The sequence below is a fragment of the Microtus ochrogaster genome, linkage group LG3, assembly GCF_000317375.1.
Source record: "Microtus ochrogaster isolate Prairie Vole_2 linkage group LG3, MicOch1.0, whole genome shotgun sequence".
Taxonomy (NCBI): Eukaryota; Metazoa; Chordata; class Mammalia; order Rodentia; family Cricetidae; genus Microtus; species Microtus ochrogaster.
Window position 1 is genome coordinate 24,264,827 of NC_022029.1, and position 24,923 is coordinate 24,289,749.

The window sequence follows — 24,923 nt, forward strand, 5'->3', positions numbered from 1 at the left end:
CTAAGCTGGGTGTGGTAACACACCTCTGGAAGTGCCGCATTTGAAATGAGGAGGCAGGGAAATGAGTTAGAGACTATCTTTGGCTGTGGAGTGAGTTTGAAGGCAATTTCGGCACATAAGAACATTTTTAACAAATGTTCTACCAACCCATTGAATCAAACCTATAGTATCATGGTATCACACAAGTAGAAAGAAATTTTATCTTCCCCTTCGTTTTCATGCCACACAGATGTCTTAAATGTTAACAAAAATAAGCAAAAATCCTGGGAAATATATTATCAGAAGGAATGATAGTAAGCATCAAACATATAGTTGTGGTGAAGCTTAGTCTACCTCTTCCGTGCGTGATGTGCCGTCATCTCCTTCCAGGGGTGGCATTTTTTCAGTTACAGCAGCACTGGTATCATCCACAGTAGGATCATCTTCATGAATACCTAGACCAAGCTTGATCATCCTGTAGATCCTGTTAGCGTGTGTCTGGGGATCTTCCAGACTGAAGCCAGAAGACAGGAGTGCAGTTTCATACAGCAAGATGACCAGATCCTTCACAGATTTGTCGTTCTTGTCGGCCTCTGCCTTTTGCCGGAGGGTTTCAATAATGGAGGGATGAGGGTTTATCTCCAGGTGCTTCTTTGCTGCCATGTAACCCACTGTTGAGCTGTCTCTGAGGGCTTGAGCTTTCATGATTCTTTCCATGTTTGCTGTCCACCCATATGTGCTTGTGACAACAACAGCATGGGGATGTCACCAATCAGTTTGATACAGCCACCTTTTCAACCTTTTTCTCCAAAATATCTTTCATAATTTTGCAGAGGTTTTCAAATTTTGTCTTTTTTTTTTTTCTTCCTGCTTCTTTTTCTCCTCTTCATCTTTTGGAAGCTCCAGTCCTTCTTTGGTAACTGGCACCAAGGTCTTGCCTTCAAATTCCTTCAGTTGTTGCACACAATATTCATCGATGGGCTCATTCATATAGATTACTTCTAAGTCAGGCTTTTGGAGGCGTTCCACAAAAGCCGATTAGCAACTTGGTCCGTGGTCTCACCTATAATAAAGTAGATGTGCTTCTGGTTTTCCTTCATTCGGGTGCAATAATCTTTGAGGGATACCATCTCATCTCCAGAGGAAGATGTGTAGAATAGCAACAGCTACTAGACCAAATAATTTCACTTGGAAGTGTTCTGAGATAGCTTCATGTTTAACAGAAAAAAATTAAGATGGCTTAAGTTTCATCTTAAAATTTTTCATACCCTATAGTTCTGCATGTACTAGTCTTAGAAGTAAGTACACAAGCTAAAACAACAGGAATTTCCCATGTGGCTTGTACCAAGAACAAAATCCTAAGCTTCCCTAGGTCTTGTAACTAAGCAAGGCTTGTGAGTGGAAATACAGTACCCAATCACATTCTGCTTTAAAAGAAACCCTGTCTCGGAAAAAAAAAAAAAAAAGTGAATACAGATGAAAAAAAAAGAGAACATTTTCAAAGAAGGAGAGAAAGAGAGGGGGAGGGAGGGAGGGAGGGAGGGAGGAAGGAAGGAAGGAAGAATTTGCTGAAAAATACCCCATATGCACAAGAACCATCACCATGAACCACCCTTGTTGGTAGAGTTGTTTGAACTGTCTGTACTTGTACTGATTTAATGACTGACTGTCCTATGAGTAATCAAGTGTAGGTATGGACAATATGTACAAATTTACCTGCTTTACCCTATTTCACTGTGTGCATGCACACCAACCAACACATCATGCACTATTTAACCCACTCTGCCTTATTTGACTGCGTGTATGCACACAATGTACACTTTATTTCACCATTTGTAGACATACACCAGTGTACCATGTGTTAGTTTATACTCTACAGTGTGAGAAAATGGTTGGCTCAGGAAATGACTTGGCCAGATACAGATACAGCCATGTTGATGTCTTTATTCGGCATCATTATTAGGTTGTCTCTTATCCCATCGTCTGTGTGAGCATGTGTATGCTGTGTTTATACTAGTGTTTGTCTGCTGTGGTGTTTTCCTTGTAGGCAGCATACACACCAGTTAGCCAAACTCGTCATCCCTACCTGTAGCTACAGTCTTCAGTCACACAGCAGGGGTCTCACAGGTTGTTTAAAGTGGGCTACGCACCTATCAATTCTCATTCTTCCATCTGTTTTCTCTTTTCTGTGCTCTTTTTAATGATCAAACTTTCGATTGTGTTGGATTCTTAATAACTATTACTATTTCTTTGCAACTTCAGAGTCCTTTTGTCAATTACATTTATTGATTGATGGATGGATTGTGTGTATTCGTGTGTGTCTGTGTGTCTAGGTCAGAGGACAATAGGGAGTCGATACATTTTTCTAATTGAGTGCTTCCTAGTTTCTTTGCCTTGGTGGTCAAAACAGAGACTCAACGAAATTTGAGTTTATTCTAATTTGTGCAGATTTCTCATGCAAATTGTCAGCTGACCTGTCATGTATCATGCCTCGTGTCTTAGTAGAAACCATGTGTTTCTAGATCATTGACACAAATTTTCTTTCAGGTGCACATCTTCCTGGCTTCCATTGATTCAGCCTCTTCTTTGTTGTGACCTTCTTGCCTAAATAACTTGCCTCAAAGTGGTGTTCTAGATAAAGTCCTTTGCTCTTGTATGGAATTTAATCCCTTATTTGCATTCATTAATACTTGCTTTACATGCTTGCTTGCTCTAAGCTCGGTGCATGTATAATAAAAATTGTTTCTTCTTGCACAACTGACATTACATAATAGCCTCCCTTATCTCTTTATTATATGATTTTAAAATCACTTCATTTCATGGAAATATAACTGCTCACGTGACTCTTTGATTTAATTTACACAAACTACTTTATATCTTTAGGACTGTGTACTGCAAAGTTCTTGTCTTGCAGCTCAGGCAGAGACCCAAATAGTAGAGATTGGAAAAATCTAGGTGACAGAACTCCATTGAAACCACCATTCCCACCTGAGCCAGCTACCTCCACAGGAGCAGACCTGAACCTCCATGGGAACAGGCCCAAATGACATACGAGATTGCAAAGCAACCTCTGAAAGCACCGAGCGACCTCCGGAAATGGTGAGTGACTTCCAGGGTGACAGAAACCTTGGCCCTGACTGCACAAGGAGGAGCAACTGTCTAAACCTTGAATTCACTGCCACCTGGAAACGGGATCACCAGTGACACAGCCCCAACTATACCAATCAGAGGAAAAGATGAGTAGACAAGGTAAGAACACACGCAACACCACAAAGAGCTACACAACATCAACAAAAACTAGTGGCTCTGCAACAGCAAGACTTGAACAACCCAATACAGATGAAGCAGAAGAAAATGATGTAAAAAGTAACTTTAGGAGACTGATTGAGGCCCTTAAAGAGGAAATGAAAAATTCCCTCAGAGAAATAGAGGAAAAGACAAACAAAAAATTGAAAGAAATCAACAAATCTCTTAAAGAAAACCAAGAAAAAACAATCAAACAGGTGAAAGAAGATATTCAAGACTTGAAAACCAAAATAGAGACAATAAAAAAACAAACAAACAGAGGGAATTCTGGAAATAAAAAATATGGGAAAATTATCAGGAACCAAAAATGCAAGCATTACCAGCAGAATGCAAGAGATAGAAGAGAGCATCTCAAGCATTGAAGATACAATAGAGGAAGTAAACTCATCAGTCAAATAAAACTTTTAATCTAACAAAAGCTTACCACAAAATATCCAGGAAATATGAGACACTATAAAAAGATCAAACCTAAAATTCTACCAAGAAACTTCTACAACTCATAAACACCTTCAGTAATGTAGCAGGATACAAGATTAACTAAAAAAAAAAAAATCAGCCCTTCTTTATATAGATGATAACTGGGCTGAGAAAGAAATCAGAGAAACATCATCCTTCACAACAGCCACAAATAAAGTATCTTGGAGTAACTCTAGCCAAACAAGCAGAAAACCTGTATGACAAGAACTTTAAATCTTTTGAAGAAAGAAATTGAAGAAGACACCAGAAGTGGAAAGATCTTCCATGCTCTTGGGTAGGTAGAATTAGCATAGTAAAAATGGCAATTTTACCAAAAGCAATCTACAGATTCAATGCCATGCCCATCAAAATCCCAGAAAAATTCTTCACGGACCTCAAAAGAACAACAATTAACTTCATATGGAAAAGCAGAGCAACCAGGATAGTGAAAACAATCCTGTTCAATAAAGAAACTTCTGAAGGCATCACAATCCCTGACTTCAAACTGTACCATAGAGCTACAGTAATGAAAACAGCCTGGTATTAGCATCAAAACAGATGGGAGGTCCATTAGGACTGAATCAAAGACCTGGATATCAATCCACACACCTACAAACACCTGATATTTGACAAAGAATCAAAAAATATAAAATGGAAAAAAGAAAGCATATTCAAGAAATGGTGCTGGCATAACTGGATATCAACATGTAAAAGAATGAAAATTGGCGCATATCTATTGCTGTGCATAAAGCTCAAGTCCAGAAGGATCAAAGACCTCAACATAAAACCAACCACACTAAACCTCATAGAAGAGAAATTGGGAAATACACTTGAACGCATTGTCACAGTAGACCACTTCCTAAATATAAGCCTAGTAGCACAGACACTGAGAACAACAATTAATAAATGGGACCTTCTGAAACTGGGAAGCTTCTGTAAAGCAAAGGACACAGTCAACAAGACAAAACGACAATGGGAAAAGATCTTCACCAACCCCACATCAGACAGAGGACTGATCTCCAAAATATACAGAGAACTCAAGAAATTGGTCGTCAAAAGAACAAATAATGGGCTGGAGAGATGGCTCAGGGGTTAAGAGCATTGCCTGCTCTTCCAGAGGTCCTGAGTTCAATTCCCAGCAACCACATGGAGGCTCACAACCATCTGTAATGAGGTCTGGTGCCCTCTTCTGGCCTTCAGGCATACACGCGGGAAGAATATTGTATACATAATAAATAAATAAATAATTTTTTAAAAAAAGAACAAATAATCCAATAAAAAAATGGAGTTCTAAACAGAGAACACTTAATAGAGGGATCCAAAATGGCTGAAAGACATTTAAGGAAATGCTCAACACCCTTAGCCAACACTGAGATTCCATCTTACACCTGTAAGAATGGCCAAGATCAAAAACACTGATAACAACTTATTCTGCAGAGAATGTGGGATAAAGGGAACATTCTTCCATTACTGGTAGGAGTGGAATCTGATACAGTCACTTTGGAAATCAGTATGGTAATTTATCGAAGAAAAAAAAAAACAACCTTCCTCCAGACCCAAAAATACCGCTTTTGCGTATATACCCAAAGGATGCTTAATCATACCATAAGGACATGTGCTCTACTATGTTCATAACAGCATTATTTGTCATAGACAAAATCTGGAAACAACCTAAATGCCCCTCAACCACAGAATGGATAAAGAAGATGTGATACGTTTATACAATGGAGTTCTACACAGTGGGAAAAAAAAATGACATCATGAAATTTGCAAGCAAATGGATGGATCTGGAAAACATCATATTGAGTGTGGTAACCCAGACTCAGAAAAAGAAATATAATATGTACTCACACATAAGTGGCTTTTAGCTTTAAAGCAGAGAAAAACCAGCCTACAAATCACAATCCCAGAGAACCTAGACAACAATGAGGACCCTAAGAGAGACATACATAGATCTAATCTACATGGGAAGTAGAAAAAGACAAGATCTCCTGAGTAAATTGGGAGCGTGGGGATCATGGGAGAGGGTTGAAGGGAGGAGGAGAAACAGAGAGGAGTGGGGAAAAATATATAGCTCAATTAAAAACAACTGAAAAAAAAAGAAATCCACCATTCCTTCTTGTCAGAATTCTGAGTTCTGAGATGCAAGGCATTGCACTGACAATGCCTGTGATATGTATACATGCTGCAGAAATTAGCAGGTCACCTCCACATTGCACAAGCCTTGTCCTGAACCCACCATTTCTTGTTCTGTTCTCACAGTCAAAGCTTCAGCAAAGTTCCTTAAGAGCTATGCTTCATTTCCACCTTCTTACAATAAAGAGTTCTCTGGAATATACCTTACATGTTCTCCTCTGCTACCTAACACAAGATGATGTAAGGACAACCACTTGTTCCTTCCTGACTGCTCAGCCCCGAGATAACCACACAGAAACTGTATCAATTAAATCACTGGTTGGCCTATTAGCGCTAACTTCTTATTGGCTAGCTTTTACATCTTAATTTAACCCATTTTCATTATTATATATTTTACCACAAGGATCGTGGCCTACTGCAAGTTTCTGGCCCTGTCTGTCTCCAGTGGCAGCTCCATGGCTTCTCTCTGTCTTTGACTCTGCCTCCTTTTTCCCAGCATTTAGTTTAGTTTTCCCTGCCTAGTTCTGCTCTACCCAGTCACAGGTCCGAAACAACTTCTTTATTAATCAACGGTATTCACAGCATACATAGGGAAATCCCATGTTAACAAGATGTTGAGAGATGGCTACAAAATTTAACATTCTCGGCTCCATCCAACCATTTATGATTCTGTTTATGGTATGGAGTGTTGCTAAACAGAGAGGCTAATCACTGTTTCTTTATACCAACCTGAGCTGGAAGCAAGCTAGTTTGACTCATGCAAGAGAATCATGATTTGTAAAGGACCCATGAGAAAGAATAAGAAATGACCAGGTTACTAGACAGGTTTCCATTCCAATATTCTGATCTCCTTAAAGACAAAAAAAATTTTTTTTCTTTGACTTTTGGAAAACCTTCACGAAGAAGCATCAACAGCAAAGCAATCATTTCAGAAGTCCATCCCACGCAGATGTGGATTGGGGAGAAATCCCTGAGGACTTTGTGTGCATGGATTTTGATATGCTAATAGTTCCGTGGGAACGCGTTTTCAATATTCTCTCATAAAGAGGCAATCTCGACACTCAAACAGCCAATATGCGAGCTGATTGCTCTGGGATGGAAAACCAGGTGATTTCAAGAATAATTTGACCCTTAAAATCCCTGCTGTGGAAAGCTCAAATTATTGAGATTGGCTGTCATGGAAACCACGATCAATTCAGACAAAGCTGTCACCGACACGGAAAGTCCTCACACTGAGGCCAGGACCTGCCCTCTGCGGGCCTTGGCAGCAGCAGGCACCAGTAGCCAGGCTTTGTATGTCTCTCACTTGTAGCCTCCCTATTTAAAGGCAGAGTTGGAGAAACAGAAGCCAGTGTTTTCCTGATCTGCTGGCCCCATTGCCCGAGAATGTAAAGAATCTGGTATCAGGTTCCCTTTGTAAGCCACTGTCCTCTCAGAGTTTGTTTTTAAGAGATGAAAGGTGTGTAAGTAGGGCGTGGAGGGGAGTTTGTTCCTTCAATCCAAATGCTCATAAACAAAAGTATAATGAGGGAGGCACACAGAAAGAGGGAGCAAGTAAGCTAGCGAGAAAGTAGTTGTAGTGACCAGTCCTCCCAATGGCCCTCTTCCCCTAGGTAATGTTTTCTCAAGCATCCAGCTTCACCAGTCTCCAGATTACAGCCCTATAACTCGCCTGCCTGAGCTTTCAGACTCTGTTGGAGCACATAATGTTTTACTAGGATGCTGTTAAATGACACCGGGGGGATTCAGTTTTACACTTTTGTTTGTTTTAAAGATTCTCTGAGGGACTAATTAAGAAAACTTTAGGGTTTTTGTTTTAATGCTCTTCCAAAAATCGTATACATATTCTCCAGCGGACCCAGCAGTGTGTACTCCATGAGCCCGATGCTTTCTATTTCAAATAAATAACAGTCTGAAATGAGCATAATGGTTTCAGATATTAATATAGACACAAAAAATTTAAGATTCTGTGAATACTATCAATAAAAACATTGAACCGAAATTTTCACGAATAAGGTAAGCCGCACCCGAACCAATGGCTTCTGCATCTGCGTGGATCTCTTTCCTTCTGCACAGATGAGGGTTCAAATTGAAAAGGGGAAATTGATTGACAGCCCTGAACCTTTTCTAGAATTTATTGTGTACGTGCTGGAAACTTTTTTTTTTTTTTGGTTTTTTGAGACAGGGTTTCTCTGTAGCTTTGGAGCCTGTCCTGGAACTCCCTTGGTAGACCAGGCTGGCCTGGAAACTTTTTTTAAAGAGACCCAAAGAGGTTTAAATTTACATCTTGTAAAAGACAACTTTGAAAATTTCCTTCAGTCAAATGGCGTCATGTGAGTCAAAGGTGTAGATAATAAAACTAGGTCAACATTATGCATTTTAAGCTAGTATTATGCGGCTTTACAGTTCCTGGAGCTGAAAGCTAATGACTGAATGCTTATGCCCTTGTTATTTCTCTGTAAAGAAAGTAGATTATCTGAAAACTGGGCCATTTTCATAAATCCGAGGTCCTTGCAATATATTGGCTTTCATGGCTTTGCAGGATACAAATCTTTGGAGAAAGGGCCACCTTTTCCACACAGAGAATGTGTGTGGCCTATATTCAACGCCTCCTCTCATCCATCCCACTGCAGGAACTGCAGGAAGATGAGCAGCCCTGATGCAGGACACTAGACCTAGCATAGTGATGGAAGCCACTAGGAAACTCCTGTGTCCAACCAAGCACTGAAGTGAGACCCATTGGTCATAAATAAATGTCCTCAGCAAAGAGAAGCTAGGGATAGATAATGAAACCGTGACATTGGTTTTGAGCTACTGGACCCCCATGACACTGTGGCCAGAGTTAGCACAGCAAGATTTTGAGAAAAACAATGAAGGGCTTCATCTGGACTGGTTATAGATGGAAAACACCCAGTTACACTGTAAAACTGTTGAAAACTGAACCCAAACTGAACCCAATCCAGGAGTCCTGGTCCAAAGATAGCAGGTTAGAACTGACAGCTCGAGGCAGGCCAGTTGATGTCTCAGGAAATCAAAACCAAACAAAAATAATAGCCTCATGATATAATATATGAAATATACATAATGCAACCTGAAGATACTGAGTATTGAAAGACGTGTCATCTCAATCATGTCTAAAAAAAAAAAAAAAACCCAGTCCACAACTCCCAATGATGTTGAGCTGCAAAGAGGTTAGATTACAGAGCAAAGAATTAAAAGTAACAATTCTATAGATACTCAAGAGGCTAATCCAAAATTTCAATTTGGAATGTGTTCCAAAAAAAAGCCTATATATTGAACAAGGGAATAGCAAGAAGAATGGTTTGGAATTGTTAAAATTGAACACAGATATTTAGAAGAAATCTCTACACCAGCTTAACTTGGAACTGGCCATTACACATGGCCCAGGCCAGTGGAAAGCAACCCTAAAGCAGAGCCTCAGCCCTTGGCCACTAGCAAAAGGCAGTGTCATCTACATCATAGGGTTTCAGAAGGAGGAAGCCTGGGGGGTGGGGAACTAAATATTTTAAAGAAACAGTCCTGAACTCTTTCCAAACATGCTCCAAAATTGAACAACTCGGTTTTCAGTGCTCACTGAGATCCAAATATCCAATATTAGACATATTATAAAAAACACTCCTTGAAACTGAAGTCCAGGAAAATCAAGATAGTGGACTGAAAAATGGACTCTTCCTTTCAGGATTAAAGATTTAGTGACTACACAGCTCTCATCACAAATGGTAGATACCCACAAGAGGGTATCTACACTAGCAAGAGAGTGACCTACCAGATTTCTGTATTTACATTTCAGCAAGAGTCAATACAGTCCCTTTTCTTATTTACATACTAGTTTGCTTTTAAAGATTTTTAAATTTTTACTTATGTGTTTGTATATATGCCTGTGTAGCTGCCATGTGTGTGTTGGAACCTGGAGCTAGAATGACAGGCAGTAAGTAGTGATCTCCCTGGTGTGGATGCTGGAAACCGAACTCAGATCTACTGACAGGCAACAAATGCTCTTACCCACTGAGCTGTCTCTGAAGCCCTGAGAAAGAACAATGGCGGCATTAGTGCCGAAAGGTGAAAGTTCAATCTTCCATCAAGTTGATTTGGGCATCATTTTCTCTTTACTTCTCCCTTCTCGTTACTATGGAAAGTAAAGTGACCGAGCACAACAGTGTCTTGTTCATCTCATTCAGGCCCGGCCCTTTCTGTTCTGTGTGTTAGTCTGTGTTCATGTGTGTTTATAACTGCCACTTAAGGTATGTTTACTTTACACAAAGGAAATGGTTGCAGGTAATATAAACAAGCTCCAGTGTCTGAAGTTTTCAGGCATTCTATAACACTGGTAACATCTCTCTGTTCATTCCTCTATTAAAATTACTAGTCTTTGACACTAAAATTTCTCAGCCATACTTGAAAATGTTGACTGGTTCCAGCTGATTTTATCAGTAACTCTCACACATTGCTGTACAGGAGTGTTCTGTCTGTCACATGTGTGACATGTAATTACATACACGGCAGCCATAATATTCTGGTTTCTTACCATACAGACCCTGAAATCAAGCATGAAACTCATTAACGTTTATATGAATTTAATAAAAGCATTGGCTTCTATGTGAATCACCCCCTTCAAACTTCATCAAACTTTTCCTCAAATTTCTGACTTTTGGCTGGGTCAGTTCTGCCTTGGGCCAGTTTAAACTGATTCTTTTCACACTGTGTGGCAATAAATTGGAATCTGATTTCAACTGTTCATATTTTTGCTGGCTGACTCTTCCAGCTGTAGCAGGAGGAGCTGCTTGTTGGGCTTTCTATCCCGCCCGGTCCCCCAGCCATTTTATTCCCAAAGAAAAATCACACAGAGGTCTCCATAAGATTATAAACTGATTGGTCCTTTAGCTCAGGCTTCTTATTAGCTCTTGTAGCTTATATTAACACATTGTTCTTATCTATGCTAGCCACATGGCTCAGTACCTTTTTCAGCAGGGCAGGTCACATCTTCCTTTGGTGGTCTGGGCAGGACTGGGGAAGAACATCCTTCTTCCCAGAATACCCCTGTTCTCATTGCCCCACCTCTTTTCCTGTCTGGTTTTCCCACCTATACTTCCTACCTGGCTACTGGCTAATCCGTATTTATTTAAAATATAATTGTCAAAATATAGACAATTCTCCTGCACCATCTGGCTATGTATTGACAGGTACGTAAAGATACTTCCATCTCTTCTCTTCCTAAAATTGTCCACTCACAGATGGTATGCTGCTTCTGCTTTGTGATAAGCTATGTAATAATACCACAATAGGACAACTGCTTTCCCTGGCTAAAGAGTCACATGTAAATATAATTCCACATGCATCCACATGCAGTTTTACAGAACACAGTTGGAGTTGAGATGAAGAAATTGTGCCATTGATAGACATAGAAATATAATTGATAAATATAATTATTATATATATAAAAATATAAATACAATTGATAAATATAATTGATTGTCAATGTTATGCTGGGCTTTAGCACAAACACGAGATGTGCAAAGATAGTCCAAGTATTTGTTGACTTTGCAACCAGCAATTAGCTACCATTATATTTCAATGAGTGCCCCATCACTTTACAGTGAGAAGAGGCAGAAAGACAGCTACTCTAAAGTTGCTCCACTCTGAGGGTCTGAGGGAACCCCACTGATGGCCTCCTGAGTTTCAGCACATTCTCAGGAAGACTGTCCTGAGATGAACAACAAGGAAGCAAGATGGTGAAGAGGATGGAGACCCATGCAGAAGGCATGAGGCAGTCACAACATACCTAAGATCGTATGTGTTAGGTTTTATGTCATATGGAAACTCAAAGGAAGTTGTAAGAGCCTGAAGCTTAGGGCTCATCGGGGCTGGATGATGAGAGTAGAAGTCAAGATTTTTATTGACCCAGGCAGGACCAGCAGGAATTACAAAGTAAGGTACCAATTCCTATGTTCTGTGGTACATACATCATCCCCAACTGCCCCACTGGCATGGCTGAAGCAGCTAGTATACTGGGTGAATTGTTAGAGGGTAGGTGGTGGGTCCCAAAAGAGGACTCCCAGACCTTCTCCGAAAATCTCAGGATCTTGAACTCAGAAGATTTAGTGTTTTCCACTCATTGGCTAGGTCATCTGGACCAACAATGAACACATGGGTTATTACATTTCAGTTTCCCAAGGATCGTGCTTCCATAGAGTCTGAGGCATCAATATCATCCTCTAGGCCCTTGTTGCTCCAAGGGAGCCAAGAGACAAGACAATCAGGTTTCCACTGGTGGAGGTGAGCAGATTGGGCAACTTGTCCATTGCATAGAAATCAAATGCTATCAAATTTGTTACAGAATCTTCCCGGCTTCCAGAAGAAAAGGAGCCTATGACATGTAACATGTAACATGTTCTTATGCAAAATGCTGTCCATAGAGCTTCTGCCCAGCCTCTTGAAAAGACCCTCCATCCTTTGGAACAATAAAAGCCCTTCTTAGCTCTGCTTTCCATATCAGCAAGCTATACAAGTTTCTGTTTCTATCTTTTTGGTCTTAAAGTCAGAGGAAGCCACAAGCCTTCCACAACCAGGGCATGTTATAGGTGCCACAACTTGGATACAAGACTTCTCCTGACCTTGATGACCCGTCATTCAAAAATGAATTAAGCATTTGAATCGTAGCCTGGAATTTAGTTCATGGTTATACACTAATGTCAGTCTCTTGGATTGGATGAAAATATTCTGACCACATAGGCGCTAACTCTGGAGGACACTTAGTGAGGAGCCTACAGAGCCCCCTGCACTGCCTTCCCAGCGCGTCTGCAAATCCACAGTCCTTACCAATGCCAAACTGTCTTCTGAAAGACAATCTCTAGCTCTGGTTGTGTGTCATAGCCCAGCCCTCTCTAGCATAATGTTTCTCAACCTTCCTAGTGTTGTGACTCTTTAACATAGTCCATATTGTGGAGACCCCAACCACAGCACTATACTTGTTGCTACTTCATGACTGTAATTCTGTTATCGATCACATTGTAAATATTTTTGGAGAGAGAAAGTTTGCCAAAGGGGTCCCGACCCACGGGTTGAGAACCACTCATTCTGGAAAGACCTTTTCTTGGAAAGAACCAACACTTCTTTGATTCCTGCAGAGGAGAAGAACCTCTGCTGGAAAGGGTAAACTTACAGGCAGTCCCACCAGCACCCTCTGACGCCCTCTATCTGCAGGATTCAGAATTCAGCATTCACTTGGAGAGGGCATAGAAAAGGAGTGTGGGGTGTGAGAAGCCCCACATTCTGAGGATTTGTCAGTTCTTGGGTCTTTACCTCCACACACCCTCTCCTCCACAGTCATAGTGCCCCCCTGCTGAGTGGGCATTGAAGGCTCCTCTGTGGTGAAGGGTATACACTAAAGAAAGTCCTCGTGGCCTAGCTATGAGCTACTTGTGTCTTTCAGTTCCCCTTTAAACCAGAGTGAAAATCTTGCTCTCCATCCTGTCTTTTCTGTACTTACTCTCTTTTTGACTATGAACTTGACAGTGATTTCTGTTTGCTGTCAAGAATCCTTTCTCAGGGAAATGAACACATAAGGTTCTTGACCTTCTTTAATGAACTCTGATTCCTGGACCCACTCCGGCTGCACATTCTGGACTACATTTCTGATTAGGACAGCCTCATCAAGACCAAGAAGGGGAAAGAACACATACAAGTTTTAAGCATCAGTAATGCCCAGTGTGATCTTTGAAAAGGTGTACACGGAACAAAACAGCTGAAAGAAGCTAATTACATGGACTAATCTTGTGGCGGAATATGTAAGGGCTCTGTTAGCAAGTGCCAAGAACATGACACTTCACTGGTCAAGGCTGTCAGCGGATTGTCCCGTATCTCTCTGGATCGGTGTCTTCCCATGGAAGTGGTGTCCCTTGTCAGTTTTTCAACATTTCCTTGGGTTTCTCTTTCCCTTGGCACCAGCCATCCATTACCCTACTCTAGTTCTATGGATTTGTCTGTCTTAGATTTCACATGTGGCTGAGGTGGAGCTTCTGCCTTTCATTGTCTGCCTTATTTCCCTTGACATAACATCCTGAAGATTGACGCATGCTGTTGCAAGGGACATCACTTCTTTCTAAGGGTTGATCAACTTCCTGTACTCCCCCGCCCCCATTTGCAAAGGACACATAGGCTGAGTCCGTGGCACAATAAACAATGGCGTGTGAATGTCAGTTGTTTAAATTGATTCTATCTTTTTACATCAACAAAATCATTGGATGCCTCTATTATCTGGCATCCCGTTTTTAGTTTTTGAGGGATCGCCACACTGTTTCCATAATAATAAAGTCATTTACATTTTACTCCTTTTGAACACATTGTCACCAACACATGCTAAACCTTGTCATTCTGTTGATAATTATGAAGACAGTGGTGGGGTGATATAGCCTTGTGATTTTAGTTTGCAGCTCCTTCGGGACTGTTTATGTAGATCATGTTCCCATCTAGCTGCTGGCCACATATGTATGCCTTTGAAAATATCCATGTAGGCCCTCTGTCTATTCTCAAATCAGGGTTCGTTTTCTGATCCTCGTTGGATTAGGTCCCTTCCTTACATATTTGCAATGACTGCTTCTATCATGTTTGGTATTTTCACCAGTCTATACATTCATTGTCTTTTCTACAAATATTTCTGATATACTTTGAATTGTGCTGTCTCCCAGTATAAGATTCTCTTTGTTGATTTTTATGAGATATGTAGATGAATGTGTGGATTGATAGATGATAGAGATAAATGATAGAGATAAGAAATAAGAGATAAAAATTGATCGCGTATAGTAATTCTATTTTAGTCTCAGTGTTTAGGGTGTGTTAGGACCACGAACTCTCCGCTGTAAACTATCTACCACCTGTAATATGAATCCAGCTCTGCTCTCCTGAGTCTCACAGAATCAGGATTGAGGTAGACATAGAGGACAGGTAAGCCTTGCCTTATGGAGACCCCTCTGCCGTTCCTCGTTGCACAAGGCTCAGCTGTCAAAGACAGAGGCAAGCAAATTAGGAATAAAACCCACTGAAGAGAGAAACTCACCCTGGAAATACCAAATGCTCACCCCGTGACCCACCAACATACCCTGAACGTCTAGATCTGTAAGAATGCTCTGATTTTAAACCAGTAGGAGATAGCCATAGTCAGAAAGTCCACTGATGTGAATATATTTTTTAAAAAATATGTAAACAAGGGCTAGGGGAGGACAGAGTGGATGAAAAAGTTTCTGTGTAAGATTGAGGAACAGAGTTCAGGTCCCCAGAAGTCACATAAAAAGCTGGGCAAAAGGCGAAAGATTTATACGATCTGAAGAGAAAACAGTGGAGAAAAAGATATAGCTCAACAAAAACAATTTTTTAAAAAAAAGCTGAGCAAACATGGCAGATCATCTGTAACCCCAGGATACAGGGTAGGGAAATCTAGCAGCAAGATGTCTAGCCCAGCTAGCAGATATGATGAGCTCCAAGTCCAACAAAAGTTCCTCTCTCAGTACAGGAAAACACCTCCAACCCATGCCACACATGTGCGTCTGAACCTGCACCTGCACGAAAAGGCTCACATATGTAAACATAATTATCACATGCACACATATGAGCACAAAATGGGTTCAGCATCAAGAACGTCTTAGGAGATGAGAGCAGGAGGAACCTATCAGGTCAGTGGTAACTTTGGCCCTTGACAGTCTCTCCACGGATGAGAGGTCCAGGAAAATGATCAATGGAGGCTGGATCCTTCCAGACTCTAACACTAAGGCCTTGGGCACGGTTGGCCTGCTATGCTGGGCTGGTAACAAGTGGCTTCTCTGATCGCTTCCCACTGTGGGCTCACACTCACATCTCTCCCTCCATAACCTTTTCAAGAAGCCCATGTTAGTCCCACAGTCTTATTACACAGCGCGCTCCTGCCCCATTGACAGTGATCGACATTACCATTTCCGCTCTTAGCCTGATACCTTGGAGAAAGAATCCTGCCTCCCAGAGTGCACAGGGAAATGTCCCTACAGCTGGCTTTTAGAGCCATGTTTCTGATGTGCCTAGTTTTAGCAAGACAGTAAGTGGAGAAAGGAAGTCTCATAAGGACATGTGATCCTTGAAAGAGTGGTGGACAAGGATAGTTACTTTCCCATCTTTTCATTTGAAGAACAGTGTAGTGGAAGTAGAATATATTCTTATCCCTCCCTTGATGTCTATACCAAGACCACAAGCCAGCATGATTCCCAGGGCACATATCCACCTGTGAAATGATGTCAATTTGGGTCTGATTTTTGCATTCGAACATCAGGATGTTATAGTTCTTCATTTTTGTAGTGAGAAACATTCCATTTTTTCTTAATTTGGACGTCTTAGTGATATCTTCATGATAGATATACTAAAAGCTGTTGATGAATGTGTTGAACCAATGCCCAGATGTAAAGACATAGTCAAGCTCTGATCAACTATAAGTGAGTAACTTGAGGTTTCATGTTACAGAGAGCACATGTTACAGACACATAAGACGCCTTTCAAATGTTGGCGCACAATACAAGATCTAATCTTTGGGGGAATGTGTTTCATGACACCTCTGGGGGATTAATCATATTTTCTGCATATTCTTGGGCTCTTCATCCCTTGATCAATACTAGCTCGCTGCTAATGAAATGAAGTCAGGACTAAGTGAAAAGGCGCATATTAGTAAATCTGGCATTCACCTTAATCGCAGCCAGGCAGCATTTATTTTTGAGATGAGCGAATTAAAGATTAATTTATATGGAAATAAAATAGCAGGGAGACAGCCCAGCCTGTCCACGGACCTCCTCATCCCTGTCAGTGCACCATAAGTACACATTAGGCCCTGCATGCTTCAGAATGTAGACCCGGGCCAGGCACCTTATTTCACATCTTTTCAATAACCCAGTGGGATTCTGATTTCCCTTGGGTTAGATTTCCTCAACAGCAAAACTCAACTTCATTTTTTTCTCTTCTTTTCCAGGGATGCTGGAGAGGCTAAAGATTTTGGAAATCGTTGTCTATTAACAAACTGCCAGTTCTATTGGTCCTGTGACCATTGCCCTGGACACAGTGTTGTTCAAGCACAGTGTGGTGTGGGATGTCATCTCACACACAGCTGGCATGTCCATCATGCAGAAAGTGCTGAAGAAGGACCAAACTCATCCAAGAGCAGAAGAGTGGTTGAATAAATAGCGGTCCTCATTTTCTATTAAATATGAGTTTGAGAGGAAGGAGTTGGGAAGGAGGAAGTGCATGGACAGCAAGCACCAATCTCATCTAAGCCACACTGACTCCGGGTCTGGAAATGAAAGAAATAAATTTCCTTAGTTGAGGCCACTATGTCAATAACCAAAAAAGGAAGTACAACTGTTGAAAACAAAACATCAATCCTTTTATATTTACCTCCAAATCATTTTTTCCATTCATCTGTCTGGTATAAAACATCTGGTAATTAAGGGGCATGAAAGGTCACAAAGCATTTTATTTATACCTAGTTACCACTGCTATTTTTCTAAGTTATGAACCAATACCCTTTGTAAAGAAGTACAGCCAGCTATTTCAGGTGATTGAGAGGTAGAAAAGCATTTAATTTAGAACATGATTTCTACCAACTGGGGCTCAGAGAGATGGCTTAATGATTAAGATCATTTGCTGCTCTTGCAGAAGACCCGGGTTCAGTTTCCAGAGAGCATCTGTTAGCTGTTCTACTTCAGTGGTATGATCTTGGGTGCTACCTTGCTTCATTCAGTATGAATGGTGATGCCAACGCTTAGCATCAGCCATGCCCATCATCAGATACATTGGAGCACCTGTCAAAGAAAGATTAATCCTTCCTTTGAGGTCAAATCCTCTTTGTGTCTCCTAGCAGTAAGTATAAAAAGCCCCATTTCTCCATTGGCAACACTCCAGGCAGATCTTCCTGGACCCAAGAGCATTCCTCAATGCAGGGCCACACAATGGAAAGTTACTCAAAAAAGAGGCAGGGATGGTGTGAGGGAACACTTAAAATGTACAGAATCGAGCTCTCTGGTGATGGGGAAATGATGCCTTTGTATTCACATCCACACCTTCCTTGGCCATTCCTGCAGACCTTGAATAAACAGCCCAAACAATCATGAGCAGAAGGAATAACACGGGTATGTTAGTCTCTCTGATCTCCAGTTTCACTAGATACTTAGCAGCTGGATACAATGGTACTAGTGCAACTGGAATAGAATTGGGGATCCAGAAAGGAGCCCACAAAGGTGCACCATAGGATTCTCAACAAAGATGCCCCAAACATAGGCTGAAGGAAATGTTCATCTTCAACAAATGGTGCTGAGGAAGGCAGGTTTCTGTGCGCAAGGGTGGTAACTGAACCCTCATCCTCATGACAGCCACTATGAGAACAAGTATCTATGTGCCTCACAACCCCAGAATCAGACCTGCCACACAACTCAACTATTTTGATACCAGGTAAATATTTGGAGGACACTGAGTCAGAATGCAATCAAGACACGTGTGCAGCCATGTTTCTGTGGCACGCTGTGCACAACGCCAAATTACAAATTCAGCAAAGGAGTCTACAGGAAATTGTGTCTGTTTGCACAGTCAGTTGTGGATCAGCCCTAAAGGAAGAGGAAACTGTGCTGTTTGCAAGAAGTGGGTTGAGAATGCGGTCAGCCATCACCATCACTGTGCACAGCAAAATAAGCGAAGCTCGGAAAAACGAGTACTGTGTTTTCTCTAAAATGTGGAATCTGAAAAAGAAAAGCATAACCTAGACTTTAGACATAGGTTTGATGCAGTGTGGGAGCCATTTGAGAAGAGGGAAGAGAGCAGTTAGCGGGTGCAGTGGAGAATAATGGGGATGGGAAAGATCAAAGCACATGATAGATATGTATGAAGATGCCATAATGAGACTCATTACTTTGAACAATGAATATATGCTAATAAAAATCCATGGTTATAAAAAACAGAAATAGAGTAAGAAAGACTCACTGAGCAACTGAAAATATAATTAGGAAAATAGAAAAACTGAACATACAGCCTACATTACAGATACATAGAATAGCAAACAATGGGAATAAAGAATGACGGGAAACATATAACGAATTTAAAATACATCCATCAAGGGACTTTCCAAAACAGTACAGGGTATGAATGAATAACAGAAAATTCCCAGAAATAGGAAACTGTAGAATGTATTGATTAAAAATGTAAAATGTCAGAGTGAGGTTCAAAAGTTAAAACGCCTTCACTGCCTGAATATTTATGAATGCTAGGGTATTGCAGGTGAAGGTTAGTTTAAATCATTTACAAATTATGATATGCCTACCAGTGCCCTTATGAGAGACTGTGAACGCTGGCCTTCCACAGTGCCATCTGCAGGAGGAGCAAAGCAAAGCAATCTAAGGAACATTATTTTCAGCCTAGACTTTTAATGACAGTGAAGGCCTAAACCTATGTGAACCAGTGTGTAACTATGTACTCACTTCTGTGGGGGAATCACTGGGGCTATCATTCCACCCCTGTGCAACTGCAGATGCCCACAGGGCATAGTAGAACATGGGACCTCTCTTCTCCTATGAACCTCACATAGCCATGGGTGCATCTCTGTGCCCAAGCAGAAGCACGAAGACCAGGGAGTACAACCTGGCAACTGTAACAAAAATGAGAGTGCCAGCAATAGCAGGGATAATTTGGTTTAAAAAAAAAAGCTTTATAAGTTTAAGCATGGAATTTTGAGAAATTCGTGTATGAGCACTGCATCTATGTCACTTCACTATTCCTACCCTACCACCTCACTCTGGTTTCTCTCCCTCTCCCTCCAAAATTTATGGCCTCGTTTTCTTTAATTCCTACTGTTATAAACACACAGACAGACACAGACAGAAAGACATACACACACAATATACCAGGTCCATTCAGCATTACTCACATGCACATATGTCCAGGACTGACCACCCGAGATTGAACAACCCGTGTGTACACCGTATTCTATTATCACCAGAACAGAGAAAAGTCTCAGTTAAATACAAAACCCTAGCAGATATTCCAAGTCTAGACCATCTTCTTGTAAATGCCAAGTTCCGAGTTGTTGACATTGGACCATGAAGGAAATGCAACGCTTTACCACCTGACTCCACAGGAAGAACGCAGTGCCACCTAACGTGGTAGAAATGTGCCCCACAGGACTTTCAAATTCAGTACTAATGGGAAGCAAAGTGAGTATGAGAAAGGAAACATGATAGATTAGGGGACAATGAGTAAAACCCATAGCTGGAAGGCTGTGAGCAACAGGAAAGAGTAGACCGTGGGCAGAAGGGCTTTGCAACCCTCTCTTCCCTGGGAACAATGCTGCCTTGGTTTTGCAACACAGTGTTGGTATTTAGAGATATGATGAGCTGTGAATGTAATTTTAGCTAATTTGAGAATTAAAAGTAATGATTAATAGGCATCTACATATATCAGAAGAGAAGGCAGAAGAGGAAAATCAGGGAAAGGGTCTATATGTTGATTTGGTGGTAAAGTGCCTATATGAGATGAAATACATGTGTGATTTAACACATTGTGTGTGTGTGTGTGTGTGTGTGTGTGTGTGTGACAGAGAGGGAGATGAGAGAGGAGAGAGGGTGAGAGGGTGAGCATACACTGCTGTACCAGTTATCCCGTCTAAAGAGCATCCTGTCAATTTGACCACATACATTTGAGGTGGGAGGGAAAGGAAAACGGTGACTGAGGAAATCATATTGCCATACTTAACCACCCTCGCAATATGCTTTCCCATAAATGGCTTTAGTGCTTAAACAGGCAGAGTTTATCTAGCCACCAAAAGCAGCTCCACTCATGGCTGCACGTCCTATGGGAGTTTTTACACTGTGTGAGCAGTGTGGCACTCTCTGTCAAAGATTTTTCTTGCTGCCCTTTTTTCTTTGCATAAAATTTGCCTGATGTTGCAGTCAGGCAGGGTTGGCACACACCTTTAATCCCAGCTCTTGAAAGGGAGAGACAGGTTGATCTCTGTGAGTTCCAGGCCAGCTTGATCTACAGAGTGAGCTCCAGGACAGATTCCAAAGCTACACAAAAAAACTCTAAAACCAACCAAACAAATAAAAACAAACAAACAAGCAAACAAAAAACAAGAATTGCCTGATATTGCTACCCCAGGGGATAGTCAATCCTAACAGTAAACTTGAGTGTGCTTCACTGTAGGCGTGGAGTTATAGTTATCTATGGTACAGAGGTTAATTAGGAGATCAGCTAGAAAATATCAAAAATGTCCAGCATGATTTACATATGAGCAAGAAAATCATCTTTTCCTACAGATAATGACAGTAATTTTTAGAGATATCATTTCTTTTTCAAATACTGCAAAAGAGCACTTCCTTGGAGACATAATGCTGCAGAGATGTAGCTAACAGCATTTTTTTGGCACACAACTCTAATTCAAAAGGATTAAATAAGTATCCTCCACGTAAGCCAACCAAATCACAAAGCCGGTTCCCGCTTCAACACTCCAGCGCTCATAATTCCACAGCCCTAAGCTCTGACTGCTTGTCAATTAACACAGCTGTGAGATCTGGAGCTAACTGTGCGATGGATTAGTCAGCACATCTCATGTAGAAAAACAGACTTTGCTGCGGTTTCCAGGCGAACAGCACACCCATCATCGCTGCTGCCGATGTACTCTCTTCAACTTAAAAACATGCAAATGTTTTTAATTCTTCCTGAGACTGTTCTTTGCAGTGAGGCCATTAGAGCAGCTGAAACCAAGTGGGTTCTTAAGCCTCAATAGCGGGAAGGTGCAGGAGACGGCGTGTGAAGAAAATCGTTCAAAGGTAGGAAGTGCAAAGGGAAGAAGCTTCCCCCGGAAATCTGGAGCTGCTGGAATGTGACAAAGAGATGCACAAACGTGTTGCCACCAGGGACAGGACATCAGGAAGGAGGTTGCAAGACATCCACCGCCTCCAGGGGCTCTGGTGAGCAGGACTCCTCCAGATCTCCAAGCTATTCCCTTTCCAAGTTTTTGTAAAACAGAACTTCAGGACTCCCCCAGAAGGAATACACCAAGCAAAAGCAACTGCAAACCTGTGGCCTGGAGCCGTGAAGTTGGGTGTGAGACAGTTTTGGAAAGGGCTATCAATTAACAGTAGAGTAAAACCCTGCAGCGTATTTACCAAAGCCACATAGACGATGCCCCCCAATGAAGAATGCAGTGAAATACATAGAGATATGCTTCGGTGTTGCTTAAATCCTGAGTTCTAAGGAACTCTCAGATACCAACACCCTTACATAGGTAGTGTGTTTGATAGAGGAATTGAAATTGAAAAATTCAAGGGAGTTGTACAGACTCGTCTCCCTTGCACAAATTCAGTGATCGTCTACTAAGGAAGCCAGAGATAAAGCATCATATATTCATTTTTCCACATTAAAAAGGAAACAAAAAGAGAGGGTGAGCCATCACGTTTTCTCCATCAAAACTTGAAACCAATCCTTATTTGCCGGTGCAATGAACTTGGTCAATGTTTGGGCAAAATGTTTTCCTTTTCCTAGCTACACACCACCATCATCCTACCTCAAGCTCTCTCTCAAAGTTAAAAGGTATGACATATTTCTTCACAAAATAATTGGTGACGTGGACATCCAGCAGATTCGTCAACATCTTGGGTTCCAGAGAGATCCGAGGTCACGCCCGTATTCACACCTTTGTTTCTCTCATCTGCTCCAATTGCTTGGCTTTTTATGTTCTCCAGCACAGGCGTGTAGTGATGATGCTTAACACATGATTCACTCAATCAAAACCGCTTGATGCAAAATGATTCTATGGTACTTTCACACCCGTGTTGCTATCCTGTGGGCTCGGAGGAGAGACTTGGAATCAGGTGCACTCAGAATTTGTGTCTCACTCCCAAGGGTTGGAAATCCTCACTGTAGATAGGACGGACAGCGGAGTGGACCACAGTCCATCCCACCTAGAGCCAGATTCCAGGGTACCCATCACTAAGCCTTAGACACAGTGTGGCATGGTGCAGGCTGTACATAATGATAAAATAAATATAAATACATCCTTAAAAAATAAAATAATCTGCTAAAAGTCATGAATGATTTTACTGTGGATTTCATAAATGCTTCTAAAGGTTCTCTTTGGAAGGACAAACTTTATCTCATTTTTGATAAGATCAAAACAAATTTAAGTATTTGCAATAGACTTTTAAACTGAAAAGTAGCTTCAATATGAAGTTACATGATGATGTTAAGTTAAAAGAGGTTTGAGTGATTCATAATGTAGAACTCAGTACTGTAAATAAGAACCTATAGACTGGGGGCTGGAGAGATGGCTCAGCGGTTAGGAGCATTGCCTGCTCTTCCAAAGGTCCTGAGTTCAATTCCCAGCTACCACATGGTGGCTCACAACCATCTGTAATAAGGTCTGGTACCCTCTTCTGGCCTGCAGGCATACACGCAGACAGGATATTGTATACATAATAAATAAATATTTAAAAAAAAGAACCTATAGACTGAGTGCTGCTTAGCACGTCCGTGCAGGCCACTCACTCTTAGCCTTTTAGGTTATTAAAGGGAATGAGTCACGGTTGGATTATTGTGACAATCCAATGACTTAGATGGCAGAAGGAAATACTTGGTAGAGAATTTGGCAACACGTGGGCCCTCAGCCCATCAAAGCTGACATATAGCATGAAGTAGGCATTAGAGAGGGATGCTCATGTTAGAGCCTTGTAAGTGGCTCTTATGGCTGAGAGTTGAAACCAACCCCGTGTAGCTTTCATGGGAACAAGCTGGTTTCAGAATCACAAGACATCAGGGCTGAAAAAACATGAAAATCCAGTTTTGGACATAAAGGCAGATAGAGACATAGGGAAGCCCGTGAAATATAGCACAATAGTACACAGTCTAGACATCAGCATCATATGATAAATTCCTCTAATTGATTTATTTACAGAGTCTGTGATGCACCTGCTTATAGAGAGTCCTGGGTTGTTGTTGGTCCTTACGGATGTTGTTGGTCCTTATGGAAATACACAAGAGAATGAGAAGACTGATACAGGAAAGAAGGCCTAACCATGCTGTCTGAAATATCCCAGGCTGTTTCAACACAGAGCAGCAACATAAGAATTGGGTTCATGCCGGGTGGTGATGGCACACGCCTTTAATCCCAGCACTTGGGAAGCAGAGGCAGGCGGATCTCTGGGAGTTCGAGGTGAGCCTGGTCTGGTCTACAAGAGCTAGTTCCGGGACGGGCACCAAAGCTACAGAAAAACCCTGTCTCAAAAAACAAAAAAAAACAAAAAAAAAAAAAAGAATTGGGTTCAGGACACTGATCCCTGACCTAGACTGTTCTCTCTGTGACTTTTCAGAAAGATCAGACGCCAACAGCATCTGGCGGCTTTCAGTTGTTATCCACACCCACAAAAGTTGAGTTCTTCTCAGCCAAGAAGTTGTAGAGACAATTCCAAGAAATTGGGATTTTAGACAAACCAAGGCCTAAGTGAGCAATCTCTATATGAGCTGACTCACATCTGATTCTCAAACTAGCAAATCACTAGTTTGCTGTATGACCCCAAGTATGCTTGATATTCCAATCTTCAACTTCCATACCTGTAAAGTTGTGGAAGAGCAATGCTGGCTTCCCCAGCAGCAATTTATGATGTATACCTCAGTATCCCCAGCTCTGCCGTGTGATTTCAGACAGTTTGCATCACAGAAAGAGGCCAGAAATCAATACTGTTTTGAGTTCCTGCAGACAACTGTGACCTTCGCCAACAAGCCTTCTCACTAGGCTCGGGTAAGCCATACATGGCAGAGAGGACTTAGAGCAGCAAAGAGCCTTGATCAGGAGCCACCACTGTCTGCCCTGTTGAGTTAGCACTTGTTCCTCTCTGGTGTCCTCCCAGATAGCCATCAGGGTTAAAGCAGTCCAGGATGGTGCAGGTTGTCTTACAAAATACAGTTTTGTGTAGCAAAAACAAAAGGGAAGGAAGGGAGAGAGAGGAGAGAGAGAGAGAGAGAGAGAGAGAGAGAGAGAG

The 24,923-nt window shown here is 41.4% G+C and overlaps 1 pseudogene; it reads right to left on the reverse strand.

The window, feature by feature from the left end:
• Positions 1 to 324: 324 nt before the first annotated feature.
• LOC101994310 overlaps positions 325 to 24,923 on the reverse strand; it is a 153,102-nt pseudogene continuing 128,503 nt past the window's right edge.